Raw genomic sequence first — 23,603 nt, forward strand, 5'->3', positions numbered from 1 at the left:
ATAATTATGTTAGTGTATAAGTACAAGTTATTTAGTGTCTGAATTTAAGATTAAGTTTATTATAAATCATGTCAGAAAATGAGTTGAGATAAAATCAGTGTCTAAAAATATGTCATCTTTTAAATGATTATAAAATTATCCTAAAAAATTTCATAAGTTGTGAATGAAAAGATGAAAAATGTGATACATATAAATGGTTGAATCAATGGTTATCTAACTTATGTGTGATATCAAAGTATTCTATTGGCTTAGGCTAAATAATTTAAGAGTTCAAAGGTAAATAATAATCTTGCTATTGTTTTAGCCAAATAATATAGGTGACTTAGGGTACACATTATTTCACATGGTTTCCAATTAAAACTATTTGATTGACTACTTTTCATATGGAAGTCAAGGTGAGGCAGCATCACCTAGATCTAATAAGTGTTAAATGTTCCATTCATTATCATGAAAAATGGATTCATGTTGAATCACTACTCATAAAATATGGGTGAATTAGTTTGACTCAAAAACTACACTATTAAATCCTCATAGCAATATCACAATATAGAAGCCTTTCAATAATAACTACTTCCAAGGCTGAAAGTGCGACGGATTTGTACTTTTATGCACCACTTCGTAGCAAACCAAAAAAAAGAAATTGAAAATGAAAACATAATAAAAAAATTATTGAAAAAACATTGAAATAGACTCTCATCTCTACAACATGCCTACTTCATTACGTCATCCCCAAGATCTATTTTCATTCTTGGTTTACAATTCATCTTTTCATCACGAGGTCCATTTTTCATATTCATTATCGAATGGCTTAAACATCACATACTAATGCTTCATTCTTAGAGTAAAAGTGTTAAATAGTCAAAGTTTGACTTACTTTTCCAAGCTTAATTTTTTCGTTAGTGTGTGATGTTTAGCCTCGATGTTGAAAAGTATATATATATTCTTAATTAATTTAATGACAAATCTTTCTATCCCGTGATCAACAACAAGGCACAAAACATAATCCAATCCAGATATATGCAATTTTGTATTTTTAAACGAATTGCATAGAGATAATCTCATTTTCCCTATCTCGAAAAATACTTCTAGATATTTCAACAATGGAGTTTGCCAATTAATAGACAGGTTTGTATTTTTAAATCAATTGTATAGAGATAATCTTGTATTTCAACAATGGAGTTTGCCAAATAGACAGGTTCGTATTTTTAAATCAATTGCTTAGAGATAATCTCGTTTTCCCCATCTAGAAAAATGCTTCTAGATATTCAACAATGGAGTTTTGCCAAAAACACTAAGGATATCTCCAAGTGAGGTCTAAATATTCTGCCTCTACAAGATGTTATTTAATGGTGAAACTTTGATATAAGTCGTATAACATTTCTCATTTTATCATTTTCCATTTCAAAAAGAGACACAATGCCGTCTTCGTGATCGACATTTCCAGCTTTCTACAAAACGACGGCCAGCCTTAAACATCACACACTAAGGAAGAAATTAAGCCTGGAAAAGTAAGTCAAACTTTGACTATTTAACACTTTTGCACTAGGAATCAAGCCTTAGTGTGTGATGTTTAAGTTGTTCGCACTTGGATGGTCAAGATCTAACCCATCTTTGAGATCATCCCATCCTCGCCAAACTGAGAAAGGCCTACAAAGAGTGGGGATTTTTTTAGGTTGTTAACCATGGAATTCCAGAAGATCTTGTGAAAATGGCTGAGATTGTTTGTCGCTTGCCAGTAACAAGTTGTTCAAATGTTCATAACTTTATTTGCACTGTTCTTGTAAGCAATACATTCAATTAAAAAATGATATTCAGTTTCTACATTTATAGAATTGCAAAAGGAACAAAGTTCTTTTGAAACCTCCTTAGATCTTTTTGTAGTTTTCTTCCAATCCTCGTGATGAAACTCAACTCTTTTCCTTCTATTCCTCACAAAGGAAGCACATTTCTTCCTACCCTTATTCATTTTGTGATGAGTTTTCCTTGTATCATATGTACCTACATATGGCACACCTGCGACAATTCTACAACTTTCACTAATGGTAGCACTTATTGTGAGAAATATAAAATTCAATTAAAACTCACAACTCTAAAATTTTGCTCGGTGCAAACTATAGCCGAGTGCCAGTTTTGCTCGGCACGTGAAGGTTCTGAGTGACAGGTTGCTCAGCATGAACTATTGTTGACTGATAGGTAGGAGGTACCAAGTTAGCTCGACACAAGAAGAGCTCGACACTCAAGGCAATGCTCGCCAACAATGGATGCCGAGTGAGTGCTCGGCACAAGAAGAAGCCAAGTAAGCTCAGCACATAAAGGGCAATGCTCAGCAACCAAAGGAAAATGCTCGACAACAATGGATGCCCAGTGAGCTCGGCTCAAACTAGAAAAAAATAACTTAGAGAAATTTCAATGTGAATGCTTTCACCATTAAAACCAAAGAGCCAAAGCTTGAAGCTTCTAAACAAACTTCTCAAATGCAATGCATAGAAAAGAACGAAAATGGATTCAAGTATGCCTACTTGCTTTCTATTCAACTGAGATTAAAAACATTACAAAATCTAGGAGCATTCGGCTTCAACCAGAAAACCTTAAAATAACCCTAAAACTTTAAACAACTTCAATACTTCAAACTTGCAGCTCTAATGGCTGCATACAATGGTGTCTTGAGAAATCACTGCTTCAACAGGACAAATCCAACAACAATGAACTTACAGAGTGAACAAGGGAAACACGTGCAACCGGAGAGATTGGATCTGCTGATTACTTTCTTCTTCTTCCTTCTCTGCTCTGCTCTACTCTGAACTAACTCTTTGATCTACTCTGCTGAACCCACAGAATGAAACTAAAACATTCCTTTTGTCATGCTTCCAAAAACATTTTCCCCCTCTTTCCTGAATTCAGAACTCACCCACCGCAGTTATGGTTTCTATCTGTTCTGGAGTCCGTCAGGTGGTAGGTGGGCATTTGGCTCCAGGGGCAAGACAACCACCGCAATAAATTCCAACACTTATTCCACAAACTTGAATCTAGTTATCAACGATCTGTTTCTTAATGCACTTTAAAGTTTAGGGTTTAACACTTATTTTTATGGACAATCACATAGTAGGGTCTATGGTCTTCTGTACTGTATTGGAGATATATCTGAATTAAAATGCATAGACTGTGTGGTGGAAGCAACTAGAAGCATTGAACAATGTTGCTCCAATGATATAGGTGGGCGAATATGGTTGGATGACTGCTTTCTGCGCTATCACAACTCCAACTTCATTTCAACGCTTGATATTACTGGAGCACTTATCTTGGTGAACGGGAGTACTGTAACCTGGGAGGCTTTCAAATCCACTGTCACCGGCCTTCTATCAAATCTGTCAAACAGAGCTTACATCCCTACAAATAACGGTTTCACTGTTGGATCAGCCAATTACTCTACTTCGACAACTTCAGAATGTATGTTCAAAGAATTAGATTATTCTCTTTTCATTTTATTAAAGCATGTTTATTTTTTTTGACATCAATGTTTCCAAAACTCTTTGTTTCATTATTTCTTACTTTCATTATCTAAATATAAGAGAAGAGAATAATAGAATGAATCTAAGAGAATAATAGGAAGAGAAAAGATGGTGAATCACAGAATGTGATTTAAAACATTAATGTTAAAAATTTGCATACAATTGAATTCAGAAATAAGAACTTTTTTCTTTTTAATTTTATAAATAAAAAGTATATTAAATTCATTAATCATTTATATCTTTTATCTTTATTTTAAAATTGAATAATTTAGTAGATCTCATAATTATTAGAAAGTTACCAAGTTAACTTGAATCTATACTCCTTTATAAGAAAAGATATGCTCTTCTATTGTCTTTCCCATTTGTGGGGTTACAGCTAATTAATTAGAATCCGCACTTAAATAAAAAAATGAAAGACAACATTCATTAACTTTTCAAATCTCTCTTCTTCCAATGTGGGTGGCCGTCCCCTCAAGAGAAAGAAAACAAATTAAATGAGGATTGGAAAGGGATTTATATTCTCCCCATTTAAGGTCTTGCAGGTTGATTGGCTGATCCCATTTCTAGGTTTTTTCATTAGTTGATTCAATTTGCTTCTTACAAATTTCTAAGACTTAATGTTACCCTATTTGTTAGATTTGAATTCTATCAACTTGAATTAATCAGAACTTACATTCAAATTAACTCATTTCCTTATATACATACATATATATATATATATATATATATATATATATTGGTGGTGCTCTTACAACATTATGGCACCAGAATTCTAACAAAATCTATTGTACTATACAAAAAAAACTTCAAAAACATTACCCATAGTTCTAGGCATTATTGGAGGCATTGTTTTGGCATTAGGTCTTTGTTTGATTCCATTGCGAAAAGGGGTTAAATCTGTCATTTATGGAAGGTTAAAAACTGCTACTACAGACAATCAAGGTGATTTGCTTTTAATCTATTTCTAGTTTCTAAGTGTGAAAAATTTAACTATTGCAGTCACTGATTATTAATCTCCTATCATAAATGATTATTAAACTGCTGAAAATAAATTCCCAGCTAATATCGAAAAATAACACAACTGCAACTTCACTTATAAAATATGGAAAGAAATGCGCAACACAATGAACACAATATTTTCAGACAAATTGTCCCTAGAAAAACTCCTAAGGGAAAACCAATTCTACAGATGAGGAATTATATTAAACTTCAGCAAATCAAGAGATACAAAATTCCTTGCCTCTTACTGGTAGAACTTCGACAACCTCCTAATTTATCCTGCTGATATTCCCCAATGCTATTCCCACGCTAAAACTGCACCCTTTCTAACACTGCAAACGTTTCTCCAAACTTCATGTTCTCCAAATGCCCCCCTGACCTCCTTTTATACTACTCCTATTGGTAAACCAATGGCCAAGATTGATTTACAATCAACGGTTGAGATTAAAACAACTTAACAACCCTAACCAAGTTGGTTTCTAGTTGTTTCCAAAAGTGGTCAATTAATTAACAAATATTTGTTTCTTATCTAACCAATTAGTTAGCAAAATAATTACTTGCTAAATAATGACAAATGGACGAACAGTTGTCCAAAGCTAACAAAACTAACACTACCTCTTAGCGAGGAAGTTGTTCTGCAGGACACCTAACTTATCTCTGAAGAAGATAAATTTTGCCTTCCCCAATGCCTTAGTCAGAATATCTGCTACCTGCTCCTCTGTAGGTATGTATTGTAGTTGAATAACTCCCCTTTGTACACAATCTTTGATGAAGTGATATCTGATATCTATATGTTTAGACTTATCATGAAACACTGGATTCTCAGACAACTTGATGCAACTCTGATTGTCACAATGTATCACAGTAGTCTCAACCTTCTGACCAAACAAGGCTACTAACAACTTCTGAAGCCGTATAGCTTCACATGTCACCATGCTAGCTACTATGTATTCTGCTTCTGCTAAACTCAGAGCCACGGGCTTTTACTTCCTGCTGAACCAAGAAACAACTCATGATCCCAAGCTAAAACAGCACCCTAAAGTGCTCCTCTTGTCTGTTGTACTTCCTACCCAATCTGCGTCAGTATAGCTTATCAACTTGATACCTTCACCTCGAACATATCGGATCCCATACTCAACTGTACCATGCAAGTAATGTAGCACATGTTGAGCTGCTATCTAATGCATTCTCTTTGGTTCAACCATGAACTGACTAAGAGAGTTAACTGTAAATGCTGTATCTGGCGTAGTATTGACCAAATACATAAGCTAACCAATCAACTATCTATATAAAGTGGGATCTACATCTTTCTCCTTAGTTGTATCTACCTTCCTCCAATTCATGATCATGGGTGTAGACATGGCTTTGCAATCCTCCATCCCAAATTTCTTCAAGATTTCAATGCAATATTTCCCTTGACTAAGGAAAATCGCCCCATCTGTCTGCCACAATTCTATGCCTAGAAAGTAGTGCATAAGTCCTAAATCCTTCATCTCAAACTCTTCTACAAGTTTCCTCTTACAATCCACTATGAGCCCTAGTGAACCTATAAGAAATAGGTCATCCACATAAAGAACAAGAATGAGAATCTCACCCCCAACCATCAAGTAGTACAGGTTAGCATCTGCTTCACTCTTCACAAAGCCCATTTTCTGCAAGTATGTATGAATGCACTCATACCACGCTCTAGGAGCCTGCTTGAGTCCATACAATGCTTTCTTCAATCTGCACAAGTGGGTCTCTTTTTTGTGCGCTACAAAGCCTTCTGGTTGTTCTATGTATACCTCCTTCTTCAACTCACTATTTAGGAATGTTGTCTTGACATCCATTTGATGGATTTGCCATCCCATCTGTGCTGCAAGTGAGATTACAGCTCGTATAGAAGTATACCTGGCAACAGGAGCAAATGTCTCCTCATAGTCTATTCCCTCCTTCTAAGAGAACCCCTTTTCCATGAACCTCGCCTTGTATTTCTCGATGCTACCATCTGCACCATGCTTTATCTTATAGATCTAGCATGATCCAACTACAACCCTATCTGTTGGTCTAGGTACTACCTCCCACACATCAATTTGCATTATTGAAGAATATTCCTTAACCATAGCATCTTGCCATACCTGATGTTCTACAACTTCCTGATAGTTAGAAGGCTCACTATCTACCAACTGACTAACTAATGCCACATAGTCATTGAACTTGGTTGGTTTTCTTTGTTGTCTAATACTCTTCCTAGGAGCTCCCACAAACTCCTAAGTATCCCTTTGTGTATCTAGAACCTCATGGTTCCCACTGCCAACTGTAGAGGATGAAATATCAACCTCTAAGTCTTCTAGATGCATTTCCTATTGCTCCATACTCTATGAATCTTCACTAACTGAGTCTACACTCGTATCGGTAACCATACTTGAGCTTTGTTGCTCTTGACTTGGTCTTGGAGCTTCTGTTGGCTACTCACTCTGATCATCTGTTGGAAAATCTCTGGATCTCCTAAATGCCTTGTCCTCCATGAACTTGACATCCCGTCTGACAATAATTCTTTTAGTTCCCAGAATGAAAATCCTGTATGCCTTTGAGGTCTCACTGTACCCCACAAAGTACCCCCTCTCTGCAGTCTAATCTAACTTTGTACGTGTATCTCCAAGAATATGGCAATATGCCAAACTGCCAATATCCTGAAGTGACTAACATTTGGCTTCTTCCCTGTGAAAGCCTCCTCTAGTGTCATCTTCCCTAGCACCTTGTGTGGAACTCTATTCTGAATGTAGACTGCTATATTACATGCCTCTACCCATAAGTAACGGGGCATATCCTGGTCATGTAGCATGGCTCTTGCTGCCTCCGATATAGAACAGTTCTTCCTCTCAACAACTCCATTCTACTGTAGATTGTAAGGAATAGTCCATTCTTTCTTGATTCCTTCTCTAGTACAGAACTCCTAGAAGACATTTCCTTTCTACTCGCCTCCATTGTCTGACCGAAGAACATTTATCTTCTTTCCTATTGAGTTCTCCACAAGAGCCTTGAACTCTTGGAATTCACTGAAAACCTCATCCTTAGTCTTCAAGAAGTATATCCAGGTCTTTCTAGAGAAATCATCAATAAAAGTAACATAGTACTCATATCCTCTAAGAGATTTCGTTGACATCGATCCACAAACATCTGAATGTAATAGATCAAGAACACCCTTAAATCTGGTGTCACTCCTTGGAAAAGATGCTTTTGCAAACTTCCCTAATACACATCCCTTACATACATCGTCATGCTCTGTGCTCACCTCTAGAACACCTGTCACTGTCTCACAAAGCAATCTAAGTGCTCCATGATGAATATGGCCCATCCTCCTATGCCATAGCTCTCCAAGATCTCTAGGATTACTGTTGCTCATAAGTGCCTTAGAAGTATCAAACTACAATCTATAAAGGTGACCACTCCTAACTCCAATAGTTATGGGCGATTTCTAATCCTTGTGCTTAATCAACACATTTGTCCCTATAAAGAGTACATTATACCCCCTATCCTGAAGAACAAATACAGAAATCAAATTCATACCTAAGCTTGGCACATATAACACATCATGAAGTGGAATTATCTTTCCATTCTCCCTCTGAAACTGAACAGTCCCTTTCCCAATAGGGTTGAGTTTGGACAAGTTTCCCATAGAAATCTGGATGTTGGTGTCCTCCTCCTTGTAACTAGAGAAGTACTCTCTAACTCCTATCATATGAAATGACTCCTCACTATCTATATACCAAACACACTGTGAGGTTGAGCTAACCATACAAGCTATGAGTGCAAACTCATCTTCCATTCTACTAGAGAGTTCTTCTGCACTTGCTGAAGCTGCCACTTGCTTCTTACCCTTCTTCCTGTCTAGGCAATCACTGACATAGTGGCCAAACTCATGACATCCAAAGCACTTGACCTTAGAAAGGTCTTTCTTCTTCTTTTCACTTTGTGAATTTGATCCTTTGCTAGATCCCTTCTTTTCTTTCCCTTTACTCGCTAGGGCAACGTTCTCTTGTTCCACCTCATTTTTCTGACTCTTGTTGGCCCCATTAACAAGACTTAGTCTAAACTCCTCCTGAGTGAAATTAGTCCATAGTCAATCCCAACTCGGTAAAGTATCTCATCTACTGACAACTTGAACAAAGACACTCCATTGTTTAGTAAACCCATTTAGGGCTATTCTCACTAGCTCGTCATCACTAGGGCTATCTCCAATAGTTGCTAACTCATCCTTGACAAGTCTGATCCTAGTAAGGTAACTTGTGACATCTTCTCCCTGATTCATCCGATTATTCTTTAGCTTCTCTCTCATAATCAACTTCCTATTGGTGGTAGCATTCTGAATGGCGTCCCACATCTTCTTCGTTGTATCTAGCTCTGAGATATGTGGAACAATATGATCCTTGACACCATCAAGGATAATCCTCCTCACTTTGGCATCGTCCTTTCTATATGCTGTAAGCTAGGTTGCATCTGTTGGTATAGGTACAACACTGGTAGCATAATCCTTGATACCATTCTCTTCCAACAATAAAGAAAATTTGGCCTTCCAAACACCAAAATTTGAGGCACCATCCAATCTATCCTGATCTCTCAAACCAACTGAAGCCATCTCAAGGGTTTAAAGCAATAATAAATCTAAAGAGATCAAAATTTCTTTCCTAGGGAAAAACTCTTCTACTCTTAACAATGCTCTGATACCATGTGAAAAATTTAACTATTGCAGTCACTGATTATTAATCTCCTATCATAAACAATTATTAAACTATTGAAAATAAATTCTCAGCTAAGATCGAAAAATAACACAACTGCAACTTCACTTATAAAATATGGAAAGAAATGCGCACCACAATGAACACAATATTTTCAAACAAATTGTCCCTAGAAAAACCCCTAAGGGAAAACTAGTTCTACATATGAGGAATTATATTAAACTTCAGCAAATCAAGAGATACAAAATTCCTTGCCTCTTACTGGTAGAACTTTGACAACCTTCTAATTTATCCCACTGATATTCCCCACTGCTATTCCCACGCTAACATTGTGCCCTTGCTAACACTGCAAGACTGTTTGCTAACACTACAAACGTTTCTCCAAACTTCATGTTCTCCAAATGCCCCCTTGACCTCCTTTTATACTACTCCTTTTGGTAAACCAACGGCTGAGATTGATTTACAATCGACGGTTGAGATTAAAACAACTTAACAACCCTAACCAAGTCAGTTTCTAGTTGTTTCCAAAAGTGGTCAATTAATTAAAAAATATTTGTTTCTTATCTAACCAATTAGTTAGCAAAACAATTACTTGCTAAATAATGGCAAATGGACGAACAGCTGTCCAAAGCTAACAAAACTAATAGTTATCCCTTCTTACGATTTTCATGTAACAATTTTTCATTATCTTCTATTACTACAGAGGGGCATGGATTTTCCTTCAAATCTGGCTTCATTATTGAAGAGCAACAACAATTTGTTTTCAACTTAGAAATGTTAGTAGAGGCCACAGACAATTTTCATCTCAAAAATAAACTTGGAGAGGGAGGTTTTGGTGCAGTATACAAGGTCAGTCAATAGATTTTTATTTTTTCTAAAATAATGTCTTTCTGAATGGAGATCTCTAAATCTATTTTCTAAGTTGTAGGGAATAACTAGAGAAGGAAATGAGATAGCAGTGAAAAAACTATCTGCCAAATTTGCCCAATGAAAGAAAGAATTTATGAATGAAGTGAGATCAGTGCCCAATATTCAACATAGAAACCTTGTCAAGCTACTAGGATGTTGTGCTGAGGGAAGTGAAAGGTTCCTTATATATGAGTATTTTCCTAACAAGAGCTTGGACATGTTTATCTTTGGTAAGTCGTCATTCAATCATAATATTTACTTAACAAAAACGAAGATGAAGAGGTTACAAATGTTTTAATAAATTTGGGTGACAAATTCTGAGAAGGGTAGAGAGATAGATTGGCAAAAGCGTCACAACATCATCATTGGAATTGCACGTAGGCTTCTCTACCTTCATAAGGATTCATAGCTACGGATTATTCATAGAGATATTAAAGTAAATACTATTTTACTAGACCAAAAACTTAATGCAAAGATTACAGACTTCGGTTTGACCAGACTTTTCCCTGAAGATGAGTCATATGTTCATACAAGAGTTGCAGGTACATAGTAAGCATAATAATGGCAATGAGCTTTGTATACTTTCAGATTTAAATTAATGACTTTTAACCTTTTGAAACTATGAATACTTTTCTCTAATAATTGTATTTATCAGCTAATTATTTTTCATATATAAATATTGTAGTTTTAGAGATAATTTGAATTTGGATGCAGCTGTTACATGGCTCCAGAGTATGCAATGCAAGGGCAGTTGTCGGTTAAAGTAGACGTGTACAATTTCGGAGTGGTGTTGCTTGAGACAATCAGTGGAAGGAAAAATGTTGTTGTTGATCTTCCCCATCATATGCAGAACTTGTTAGAATGGGTAAGAAATAGGATTTATCTCTGTTCAATATGTCTAGCATGGTATATCTTAATTATTTTTTGTCTCTGTATACATGTTAGTTACTTAAAGCTAAGGTTTCAGCTTATGAGTATTCACAGATCTCTATAGAGATTGTCAAAAACCTAACAACCATTACTAAATGTCCCAATACTAGTGCATAAATGGACTAGCAAAATTATATTTTGAGCTCCATTAATTTTTTATTTCAATAGTCATTCACTTATTGTCATAGTGACCCTCAATAATCATTCACTTAAACAGTCTCACATATACAAATAGTTGATCATTTATGTATCAATAGTCTTATTTTTTTTACTTTTTATATCTTTATTATTCATGATACCCCAATTATCACTTATAAAAAGCTTCAAAATATGCTAACACATGTACTACTAGCTTTCTTAGTTGCTAATTGGTCTATTTGTGTGAAAAGTACCATTTTTTCTTATGAGTGGCTATTAGGGAGTGAACATAACGGATATCCAGTGATTGTTCTAAAAATGACATTTGTTTACCACCTCACAGTGAGAAAATTAGCAGAATTTGATTTGCAAAGTTAACCTTAGCAACTACTTGGTCTTCTCTCCTATGCAAAGCAAAACTTAACTTTTTTAAATAGTTAAATGATATAAAAAGAGAACAACTACTAAATCGATACCATTTAAAAATTTAACTATAAACACTAATATTTTCTGTTTCCATTCTCTCCTATTACTTTTTGATATTAGGAAGCCTCCAAAGTTCTCTAATTTTAATGAGATGTCATACAAGCATGGAATCTATTCAAGAAGGGAAATGCGCTAAATTTGGTAGACTCAAAGGCATCAGAAATCAATGAGGAGCAGGCGTTAAGATGCATTCACGTTGGACTTTTGTGTGTACAATCGGATGAAACACTTTGTCCAGCGATATCTAATGTTTTTATGATGCTCTCCAATAGTTTAGTGACATTGCCAAATCCTTCAAGCCCTCCCTTTGTAAGGAATAGTGAAAGCTATGCTTCAACATCTAAATCAATGTCAAGCATGGGAACATCATCTAGACCATATCAGGGATGACCATGTCATCTTCCCAAAAGATTCTATCTATAAATGAAACCTCCCTCAGTCGAGTGGAAGCAAGGTAAAGTAATGAAAGCATCAATTATGCATAATTCATTGTACACAGTACAATCCTGCCTCTTTCGTCGGAAACATGAAATTTACCGGGAGTGCTACCGGAGAAAGAGGACCGTCCATTGTAGGAAATATTGTTAGCTTCAAAGGCATGTGGAGATAAGGGGAATTATTTTCTATCATTACTACAAGGAGGGAATCAAGTTGAGTTGATTGGTGCATGTCGATGGTAGTGGAAATCTCATTTTTTAAATGGCGTTGTAGACTTTTTCTGGCATCATGTGAATTTGATTTCAAAGACAACTTGTGGATGGACTAGTGATTGTTACTGTTTACCATGTAAAAGTAAATTTCATAAAATTATAGATCCTTTGTGGATGTTTATAACATTCAAAAATATCATTGTAATTTGCACTAATTAATTAATGTTAGAGATTGTAATTAATATTAATTAAATATAAAGTTATCAATTACATCTGTTTAAGTTGTGATTATTCAATTTTGTGTGTAATTGTTGAATGAAATATTGTAGATATTTATTTTTTGGAAGTTATATTCATAGTGACTCCAAAAATCTATTATATCATAATATAAATTTTTATAATGCTTATAGTCTGGAGAGTCTAACTATTAAAACTTCCCCGGTTACAAGTTTTGTTTCTAAATTTGTTTATTAAATTCCATGTTGCTCAAAAAGTGGAAGCGCCTCTATGAATTTAAATGACCTAAAATAATTACAATCATTTAAATTTGTGGAGGTGTTCCAACCTTTTGAGAAACATTACTTTTTTAATTTATTTTTTTCAAATCAAAATAGATCTTATTAGCTAGGCTAGTCAATTACTAACATCCTTGGTGACATATGGATGCTTCTTGCTTGCCTAAGAGTTACACCATACAACACACTTATAGACAAGAAAATGTTGTGGTGGATTCATTGGCTAGTTTCGGCTTGTAGTTGTAGGGAGTTTAGTGTTGGTGGCAGATGGCCTCTCTACTAATGCATACCCAATCCCTTATTGAAAGAGAACAAAATTTAATACTTAGGAAATGATGGTTCCCTAGGACACCTTTGTTAGTTCAAATTTAAATCTACGTGCCATCATGAAAATACAAAGTCCTACAATGATTGGTAAAGTGGTTTTTAATATTATTTATTGTTCCATAATCACTAAGTCTCTAAATATTATAGAGATGATCTCCAATGATCTTGTCAGAGGGAGATCAAAATTAAACATTTATTTCTTTTCTCTACTCTTTTTGGCATGATTCAATACTCACATTTCTTGGAGAATTGGGTGAATGATTTTTTATTATGATGAAGGTTCCTCCCATGTAACATAGAGTTGGCATTTGGGAAAATGATTTATTACCACTCCTAGTAATAATTATAGATATCTGAAACCCTTTTTAAATACTAAACTCAAGATTGTTGGTTTATCCCTGATTAGCTATCTCTACAAAAAGGGTTCTTGTGAAGAGGCATTTTTAAACTCTATCAATCTGGAGTTCTTGGAGGGTTTTGAGCAAGAGTTGGAGATGGATGGTGACATAAAGCAAATTGAGTCTCCAAATATTGAGCATTACATGTGGAAAAACCTTTGTGCATGGATGGTAATTAAGGATGGGTTCATGCTCCCTTTCATGAAGTTGATGGGAGGGCATGATGAAACTTTCTCTACCCAATTCATCAATTTATGGAATGACATGAAGGGTACAATAAATAGCATAACTTTTCCAATGAATGAGGAGGTGATCACCATCGTCTCTACTTTATTTACTAAAGGAAGCAAGTGCTAGAAAGGGACAAAGTTCTTGGATGAAACTAGTCTTAGTAGATTTTTCAAGAAAGATGAATCCCATGTTAGATGTAGAGGTAGGTTCAACTGGAAACCTCTTTTGGAGTCGTGGGGAGAGGTATATCTCTTGATAATGAAGTATATCAATCTTAAAGGTAGGTTTGGTGTCTACTATTATTATCACTTCCCCTTGCTCCTTTTATTGCATTATTCAGAGCCCATTGTAATGGATGTTAGGGAGAGGAAAAGTAAGGGAATTTTTTTTTTTTGTACCAAGGGCTCATTATTTGTCTTTATAATTTCAACTTATCTATGTGTCCTTCCCATTGTATTTCCATGCAACATGCTCAATGCATTCCTAACCTACTTAGAGTTGTTGAAGGGAATTGTTTTGTGGCCCCAAACCCCTTGAATTTCCCTATATTCTACCCCCTTTGGGATCCCATTAAAAAAAAAAAAGACATTGTTAGGTCCTAGGTTAACGTTAAGGAACCTAAAATTGAAACCCCTATGGATGTTGAACATGCAAAGTCTAAAGAGGAGCATAAGGGTGGCCATAGGAGGTTGGATAGAATGGAAAAGAGGAAGGCTATGATTAAACATATATCTAATAGGAGATTGGATATAGAGGAATAATATTTGGGGTCTAGTATGAGTGCCAAGAAAAACAAGAATAGGAAAAATGAAAAAGCAGTTAGGAATGAGTATGCCAAAGTGGATGAGGAGGATAAGGAGGACGAGGAGACTTTGGACTCAGATGAAGACCCATGTTTCTATGAGTTTCATCATTAACAATGTGAAGTTCACCTCCCTTACCTCCCTTATTACTATTTCCATGAAATGTACCTCCCCTATGGAGGCTAAATCCCCAATTAGTGCTATGAAAAAAGGAAAAGAATTTTTTTTTTGCTAAGCCTACTCTGATGTATGTCAAAGATGTTTGTAAGCCTAAGGGCCATTATGTTGGTTTTCCATAAGCTATAAAAATTGATGGATAAAGTCAAAAATGATATGAGTCCCTATGGATAAGATTTGCATCTTTGGATGAGAGTTTCAACATGATCACCAATTGTTTTGTGAAGGTTATGCATGTGACAAAAACTACGGTGCAACTTCTATAGAAGGAGAAAAAGAGATGAGTCTCTGGAAGTTGAGAATTAGAGAAACTTTAAGAATTTATGGTGGATGACTAGACGATGATCCTCCATTTAAGATCACAGAAGGATGTGGCATAAAATCACTTCCTTTGTTTACTATGCTTTATTTATGGTGTTGTGGATCAGCTGGGATTCAAACCAACTACTAATCTTCTAGAAAAACCCTATGTTTCCTTTTATATTTATAAAAACTTTACTAGTAGCTTTAGGAGTATTGTTATTTCATATAAATGTTGGATAATTCTATGGACAATACTAGTTTTATGCTTGATAAGTACTTTAAATGGCTATGTAGGTTTTGTGAGGATGGGTTTTTGATATTATCTATTGGGGTTGTGAATTTTCTAGTTGTATGTTGATAATGGGTTTCTCCTTATTTTTTGGTTAAGGACCAACCCCCTAGTCTTGGTAAAGAACTTGTTAACATGGAAGTTCAATAGTCATGCATTTAAATTTTTAGTGTGTAGTAGTTGCATGAAATACTGTACTTGTTTTTGTGTCTTACACACCCTTCCGCACCCCCCCCCCCCCCCCCCCCCCGCCCCCTCCCCACCCCCACCTTTCAAAATATAAGTTCCAAAGTATTGTTTATTTCTAATTAAGGTTTCAAGGTGTGTATCATTAGACACTAATCATATCAAAACATCTAATAACTCACACATCCTAGAATTGGCTTTTTAAATATTCCACAAAAACCTAATTGTGGTATTTATACACATCCAAGAAAAAATTAACTTTCATTCTTGAAACAATATCTTATTCTTGTTTGAAAATAACTTATATGTACGGTAAACAATCCTAGTACTTTTTGAAAACCACAAAATCTTGTCATCTCTAATATATATATCCAATAAAAATGAACCAATACCTCAACACAATTTTTTTTTTTTGTTCTAGAAACCACACCATTATTTAATAAATACAACTTATATTCATATTTAAATTCTATGTTCATAATGAAAACAACATTTTACAATTTATTTTAATTTTGTCACATTTTATATTTGGATCATATTTAGATTAATAATTGAATATTTTTTTTTTTTTAAAAAAATTAAGATAATATATAGAAAAAAATTCTTCATGGCTTCTAGATCTCTATCAAGTTTAAATTGACTTCTCCCTTGACTCCCCTAGTTGAAACAACTCCCATGATTGCAATATAAGTATAATTATCCTTTCTCTTGGAAATAAATTAATCCCTTAGGTACACTTATATCTTTGAAGGAAAATAATGGTATTCTCACAAATTGAGTGGCTTTTGAGGTCATCTTGTCCTAGTTAGCCTTGAGTCTCCTTTGTAGATATACTATGTAATCTTTGGATGGTATCCTTTACGTGACTTTGAGTGAAGTATGATAATTCTATTCCTTAACCTCAAGAACACCTATCATGGTTTTAGGTTAGCATTTAGTTTATAATGACTTTCTTTAATACAAAAATACTTGAATTGTAGATTTAGTTTGTCACATAAAATAGTGGACCTTAAGTTGTATAGATTTCAAAGTAATGGTTCTCTATTATATAAGGTAAGATCAAGATCCACCCATATGCTCATGGATTATTTCTTGTATTTTTTTTTCCCTCTTATTCAAAGAATCTAATGTCATTTTGGTGATTGTTGATTCAAATTTGGGTCCCTAACAACTGTATCTCTATCTTTCGATTACCTCCTTTAGTCCATTAAATGAGTCTATTGATCTATGTCTGATTTGGGTAATACTATCATATCTTCTTGTATAGTTTTTTTTGTAAGTCATCTTATTCAACTATTGATAATGTTGTGGGATACTTCCTTAAGGTGGATCTAAATACAAGTAATTTCTCTAGTGCTTACTATGATCATTTTCTTGCACATAAAAATTTACAAAGATACTAGTTGATAAGTTGGGTTTATCCCCAAATGTGTGAACATCATTTGGCTTATATGATTGACTATGAGGTCATTTATATCATTTGTATATATTATTTTGTGACAAAATGTTTAGCCTATGCCAAAAATTTGCATTGAAATTCCTCAATTACTTCACCAATACATATGATATGGAAATGAAACTCAACTAGCAAGATGATATGTCTAAGATGAACCTCCACCTAGGAAGTCAAAATATTCGGAGCTTGTATTAAAAACTTACTAAAAATTGTAAGTTTCTACAAATAGCATCTTTGTACTGAAAAAACCCTTATTCAGAAGACATAACCATAAATATTTTTTGGTGATGCTTGATTTCCCTTACACTCATGTTTCTCCTACATTAAACACCCAAGGTAATTTCATAAGTAACACTATCACATCTCAAGTGTTCAAAGGAAATATTTGTATTCACTATTTTGGACATACCTTTTGCAGGATGATAGTTAAGATTCATATCTACAAGTTGTAATTTTTTTGTAATTTTATTATGAGTATTTTATTTTTTATGAATTATTGAACTGACTACATCCTGAAATTTTCGTAAATGTTCATGTGTTGAGTGTAACGCTTACCCCTAGCTGACTTTTCATATCATATTGTTGGATTCTTTTAGGCTAGTTTTATGATTGTGGTGCTTGGTTATGTGATTTTTTGAATACTTACTCCATACTTGCATGTGTATGGTGTACTTGTATGTTTTACTTTATGATTGATTTTTCTTATGTGGTTGAGGGAGCGAGTTATAGTCACCTGTTAGTTATGATCTACATGATGCACCACTTTCTGTCATTGCCTATTTAGTTTAGATCATATGTGTATGTACATGCTCAAATTTTATGCAAATTGTAGGTATCAGGCATTGACTTTCCTGAATTGACAGGACGAGTGTGCCTTATTGCAGTATCTCAATGGTAAAAGAGGAGAGATAATTCTGGAGTCTAAATCCTATCCTTAACCCAATTTTCCTAGAAAGTAGGAAAAGTATCTAATTTTTATCCTTCCCAATTTGTAAAGTGATGTGAATTCATGATTTTGACCATTGAGTTTGATTTAGTATTATGTACTTTATAATGGGTTTTTGCATTTAGTCTTGTGGGTCTGTGGTGATTTTCAGTTACAATTAAATCAAATTAAAAGATAATTAAATAATTTAATTTAATGAAACTTTTTAAAAGAAAAAATCAATATTTTATTTTATTTAATTAATTGAGAAATTGATTAGATAAAAGAATTAAAATTAAAAGATTTAATTAAAGTACTAATTTTGGCTTAATCATATTTATTTAATTTAATAATAATATATTTAGGAGTTTCATTTTTATAGCAAGCTCTAAATATTATTATTAATTTAATTAATAATATTTTATTAAAAACATCTTGAGATTAATAAAAGAGAGAAAGGAATTGATTTAATAAAGTTTATTTTAATTACAATGCAAAAGGTTGCACATGAAATTAAAATATAATAAAATAATTAAGAAAAAGGTTTTCCCTGATTGCAAAATTGAAGCCCTAATTGGGAAAGCTCCTAATTTCTTATACAGAGATTTGGAGGAACCAATTTCTAAGAAGAGAGTTTTTGAAAGAAGGGGAAATTGCTTGTGAGCTCCATGAAGTCGTTGTTTTAGCATCAAATCCAGGTGGGATCTTGTGGGTTTTGTGCACTAGTTTTCATTCTTTGAATTCTCTATCTTCTCTGTGTTTGCGGATCTATTTTCATAATTCAATTGGTTGAAACCCTTGTATGTGAATTGATCATGCTTCGATTGAGAAATATCTATATATGAATTGAAAATTAGAAACCCTCATTTTGAAAATGTAGAGAGTTGTATTTTGTTTTGGGTAGGGTTTGGAAAAGAAATCAAAATTTGAGATGTGATTGATTGTTCATGTTTTCCCTATGAGATCTATGGTGAAAATATTTTTTTTTTTAAATACATTTTTGGTTATTGTGTGCGAGGGGGCGAGGGGGGGGGGGGGAGAGGATTGAATTTTTGAAATATTGGGAGGTGAGACACCACCCCCACCTTCCCCCCCCTCTTCCCTTTTTTTCTCATGTTAGTTCCCATTAAGGGACCACATGCGGCAATCCTACTACCATATCAATAGGGCTGCACATAGTAGCAAGCCAATGGGGTTCAAAACATATTTTTTTAAAAGAGGTAAGTTTCATTTTTTTAATTTTGTTTTATTAATTTTATTTGTTAATTTATTATTAAATACTTTGTTAAAATTAAATATTATTAATAGTTTTTCATTTTATTATATTATTGAGTTTAGAAAGTATTGTTATTAAGAAATTAATATTATTTTTATTTATAATCTAATACGCTATTATCTTAATAACTTAATAATTATTATCTAATTTTAATAATAATTATTAAAAGTTTGTTTATATGGTTATCTTTAAAATTTGGAAAATATAATGATATTTTTAATTAGAGTATTTTGATGGATATTGGTGTTATTGAACTGATAGGTTCATTTTTATATCAAAATGGGGTTTTATGTTTAAATGACTTTTAATAAATGATTGAGTCTCTTGAAGTTCCTATGGACTCAGATATTTTTTTGGACATGACACTATTAAAATAAAAAGTGAAACCCTGGGTGTTCATCTAATCTTTGTATTTTCAAAACAAATTGAACTCTAAAAATAGTGGTTAAAATTCTAATGAGATGTTTGTTTTTTTCATGTTGGGGTTTCGGCTTTTGACAAGTAGTACTTTGATCAATTAGGATATTTTCTGGAAGCTTGGGGAGTTTTGTTTTGTGATGATGTTATGTATATGATCTTTTATACCCAACCATGGTGATGTGTCATGTATTTTCTATGATGAGTTTGTTCAAATGTTTGTGGTTCTTTCCAATTTCTTGTGTAGAACTGAGGTGAATGATGTGACTTTTCTGGTGTAACCTTTGAGTTTTTGATCAGTTATCTTTTGATGCTTTCCAGTTGCTTGTATAGGATTAAGGTGATTATTGTGTTTTATCTTTTGGTGCTTTCCAATTGCTTGTATAGGACTAAGGTGATATTAAGATTGGTCTTTATGTGCTTTCTAGTTGCTTATAAAGGACTGAGATGAATATTATGTTTTATCTATTAGTGTTTTCCAATTGCTTGTAAAGGACTGAGGTGAATATTATGTTTTATCTATTGGTCCTTTCTAGTTTCTTGTAAAGGACTGAGGCGAATATTATGTTATATCTATAGGTGCTTTCCAATTGCTTGTAAAGGACTGAGGTGAAAATTGTGATTTTATGAGTTGTACTTTTTATGAGCCTATGGTAGGTAATTTGTATTTACATTGGGAAGTGGCTTGCAATAGAGGTCGGAGCCCTAAGTGGCTACCTAGGTAACCCATTGTAACTATTTTTAATAAGTGATAACATTTCATTAAATGGAAATAAATTGAATTAATAAGAGTCATTTTTTCCTTGCCCATGCCTCAAGTGCTAGTACAGGCCAGGATGGGAGTAGAGAGGATGTTTGGTTGTGACCTTTCTTCGTATATGCCTTTTCTATACGAAAGGATATTGGTGCCACATAGAGACACTAGGGGGTAGAGTCCAAAGAGTCTGCTAGGGTAACCTTATAGTTGGCTTATGTGATGACAATTGCCCACTTACATAGTAGATTTCCTATGTGTCTTTGTTGCCTCTAGGATTAGAAGATACTTGTGTCTTGGTACTCTTTGAGATAGTTTTTTATCAAGATTTCATTGATCTAGATGTTGGTTATGACTTGTGGATTGATACTTTTTTGGGACTTGAGACTATCTCCTCAGCACGGTGGGAGTTGGTCATTTAGTTCCACAAGGTCATGTGGTAGTGCATTTTTCTTATACCATTGAGATCCAAAGGCAAGGATTTCATTGCTAGATTCTTCTTCAATTGACCCTTTCTTTCTTATCTTGTGTTTCTAGTGGTGGTTATATTCTATCGTACTCTACTTGATTTATCAGAGATCTTATTGATGATGTACACTCTTTGGGATTTTCATACCCTATGACTTGTACAACAAATGACCATGCATTCTAGTTATGCCAAGTGGCATCTTATGTAATTGTATTATTATTTAAATGTATTGGTACTTATGATTATTCCATAATTTAGATTTTGGTTATGTGTTGCATTTAATATTAATAAAATTATATATGTGATTCAACATCATGAGAACCTTAAGAGATGTTGTCTATTTATGATGGTTGTATGTTTGTGATTTATTGCTTCCTCCATATTATATATTGATGTTATTATCTATCTTTAAAACAAAATGTTTGGAAAACTTAGTGAAACAGTAGGTTTATTTCTTTTGGGTTCCTTAGTGTGGCGTTACACTGAGCATAACTTAACCTAAACAATAGAAAATTAATAATTTTTAAACGTATATAGAATCAAGTGTCAAACAATAATATATAGTTTATTTAGTATTTTTTTAAGTATATCAAAAGTTATTAAAAAAATGGCAGACATATGTCTCTAAAGAATGTCAAGGAATTAGTAAAAGTAATTAAATTTTACCATGTTAATGTTGTCTGAAAATAGAAAAAATTATATTGTTAGAAAGCTAAGAAGATGTGTAATATAATGATGGCAATTTTAGAGATACCCATTTCACCATTAGAAAACCCAATAAAGACAAAGATGAGAATTCATCTTAGAATATGAAAAAATGTCTAAAGGCATAAAAATTGAGGGAAAATAGCCTCCCAAGCCTTTGGTTCATTTCCCTATGCTATCACTAAGCCATAATGCAATTAGGGTTCTAGGATTCAAATAACCTAATTAGGTTATGAAAATGCAAAAGTACATTCAAAACCTGATCGAGTTTTGAAGAACTAATTGTAGGCTTTACTATGAAGGACATAACTTTCACATACAATTGACTCCGTTCAAAATCTATCGGAAATATATTGAAGAGCTCTAGAAGATGACATAGATAAATCAATATCATGTCATTAAATTTTTATTTTCCATCAATTTGGATTAAGCATAATCTAAAATACGTAGTCATTTTTTTCCAAATGCGTAATCAATAGGTAAACAAAAATTCTAACATATTTTTAATTCTCTCTCTCTCTCTCTCTCTCTCTCTCTCTCTCTCTCTCTCTCCCTCCCTCCCTCCCTCCCTCCCTCTTATTTCCCCCCTGGAGATCCCATTCTCTCCATAATTCTCATTATCCTCATCCTATCTCCTAATCTCTTATCTCCTATGTCCCTCTCTCTTCATCACTTCATCTCTCTCTCTCTCACTTCATTTCTCTCTAACTCTCTCTTGTCCTATACCCTCTTCTTTTTCCTATCCCCTACTATCTCTCTCTCCAAACTCTCTCTCTAGCCCTTTACCCATCTCTCTATGACTGCTAATCCCTAACCCTCATCTCTCTCTACGTGTAGTTCCTAGTTCAAGGATCAAAGGTCAGGGAGAGAGAGAAGGGGGGTTAGAGAGAGATGGGTAAGGGGTTAGAAAGGTTTTTGAGAGTGAGAGAGAGTAGGTGATAGGAAGAGAGAGAGGGGATAGGATGAGAGAGAGAGAGAGAGAGTAGGATGGAGAAAGTGAAAGGGGATTGGACATGGACAAAGAGAGTGATAAATATGGAAAGGATTGGTAAGGATCTAGAGAGAAGGGGGAAATGAGATGGGGGAGAGAGAGAGAGAGAGAGAGAGAGGGGGGGGGGGGAGGGGGAGAGAGAGAGAGAGTGGGGGTTAGGAGTTATTAAGAGAGAGATATTAAGAATCATTTAGTTAGTGAGTGAGTGTGTGCATTTTTTTGATAGAAAAAAATTTTAAAATATGTTAGCATTCATGTTTATCTATTGATTACACATTTGGAAAATAATGTCTACCTATTTCAGACTATGCTTAATTCATATCGATGAAAAATAATAAAATAGTTGTGACATAGGATCAATTTATCTACATCATGTTGTAGATCTCTTCAATCACTTTCAAACACATTTAAAATGGAGTCAATCATACTCTGAAAGTGAAAGTTATGGCTTCTGGAGTAAAGCTTGTTTTTATTTCTTCAAAACTCGATCAAGTTTTGAATAACTCAATCAAGTTTTGAAGGGTTTTCTACTATTGAAACCTGATCAGGTTTTATTTTCACTTTTTGAAATTTTAAATAACTTCATTAGGTTATTAAAAATTTTGAGATTTTTTTTGTGTGATGTCCACTAAATTGTACTCCATGTTGGCACACACACCCAGTAGTTTGGATGAATGAAGTAACTATACTAAAACATGGAACCTCCTTTCATTTGTTGTCTACTCAAAGAACTTGATTTTTGGTTGTCCAAGGGACTATGGTGCAAAATTGTCTTCACTAAACCATGGTTGATCAAGGATCAACCCCTTTTTGTCTTCTTTGTACTATAATAAGGCACTTTCCAAGATCTTGTAACATGGTTGTGACTTAATTATTATAATGTTCTCATGATCCCTAATTTGTAAATTATGGTCAATTTTGATCAAACCATAACAAGGAGCTTCCTAAGGTCACAAAATGTAGTTTAAAGTGGATTAGAAGGGAAAGAATCACAAATTTTTTGAGATACAAAAAGTTTGCATGATGTTGTAAAGTTTTTCTT

The 23,603-nt window shown here is 34.0% G+C and overlaps 2 pseudogenes across 1 annotated transcript in view; both read left to right on the plus strand.

The window, feature by feature from the left end:
• LOC149560487 (cysteine-rich receptor-like protein kinase 15) overlaps positions 1-12,147 on the plus strand; it is a 150,081-nt pseudogene extending 137,934 nt beyond the window's left edge.
• Positions 1-23,603, plus strand: part of LOC149560486 (cysteine-rich receptor-like protein kinase 10) — a 278,263-nt pseudogene that overhangs the window by 192,642 nt on the left and 62,018 nt on the right. The gene's annotated exons all lie outside the window — the stretch shown is intronic.

The sequence above is a fragment of the Cupressus sempervirens genome, chromosome 4, assembly GCF_028749045.1.
Source record: "Cupressus sempervirens isolate cs-2001-9-10 chromosome 4, ASM2874904v1, whole genome shotgun sequence".
Classification (NCBI taxonomy): domain Eukaryota; kingdom Viridiplantae; phylum Streptophyta; class Pinopsida; order Cupressales; family Cupressaceae; genus Cupressus; species Cupressus sempervirens.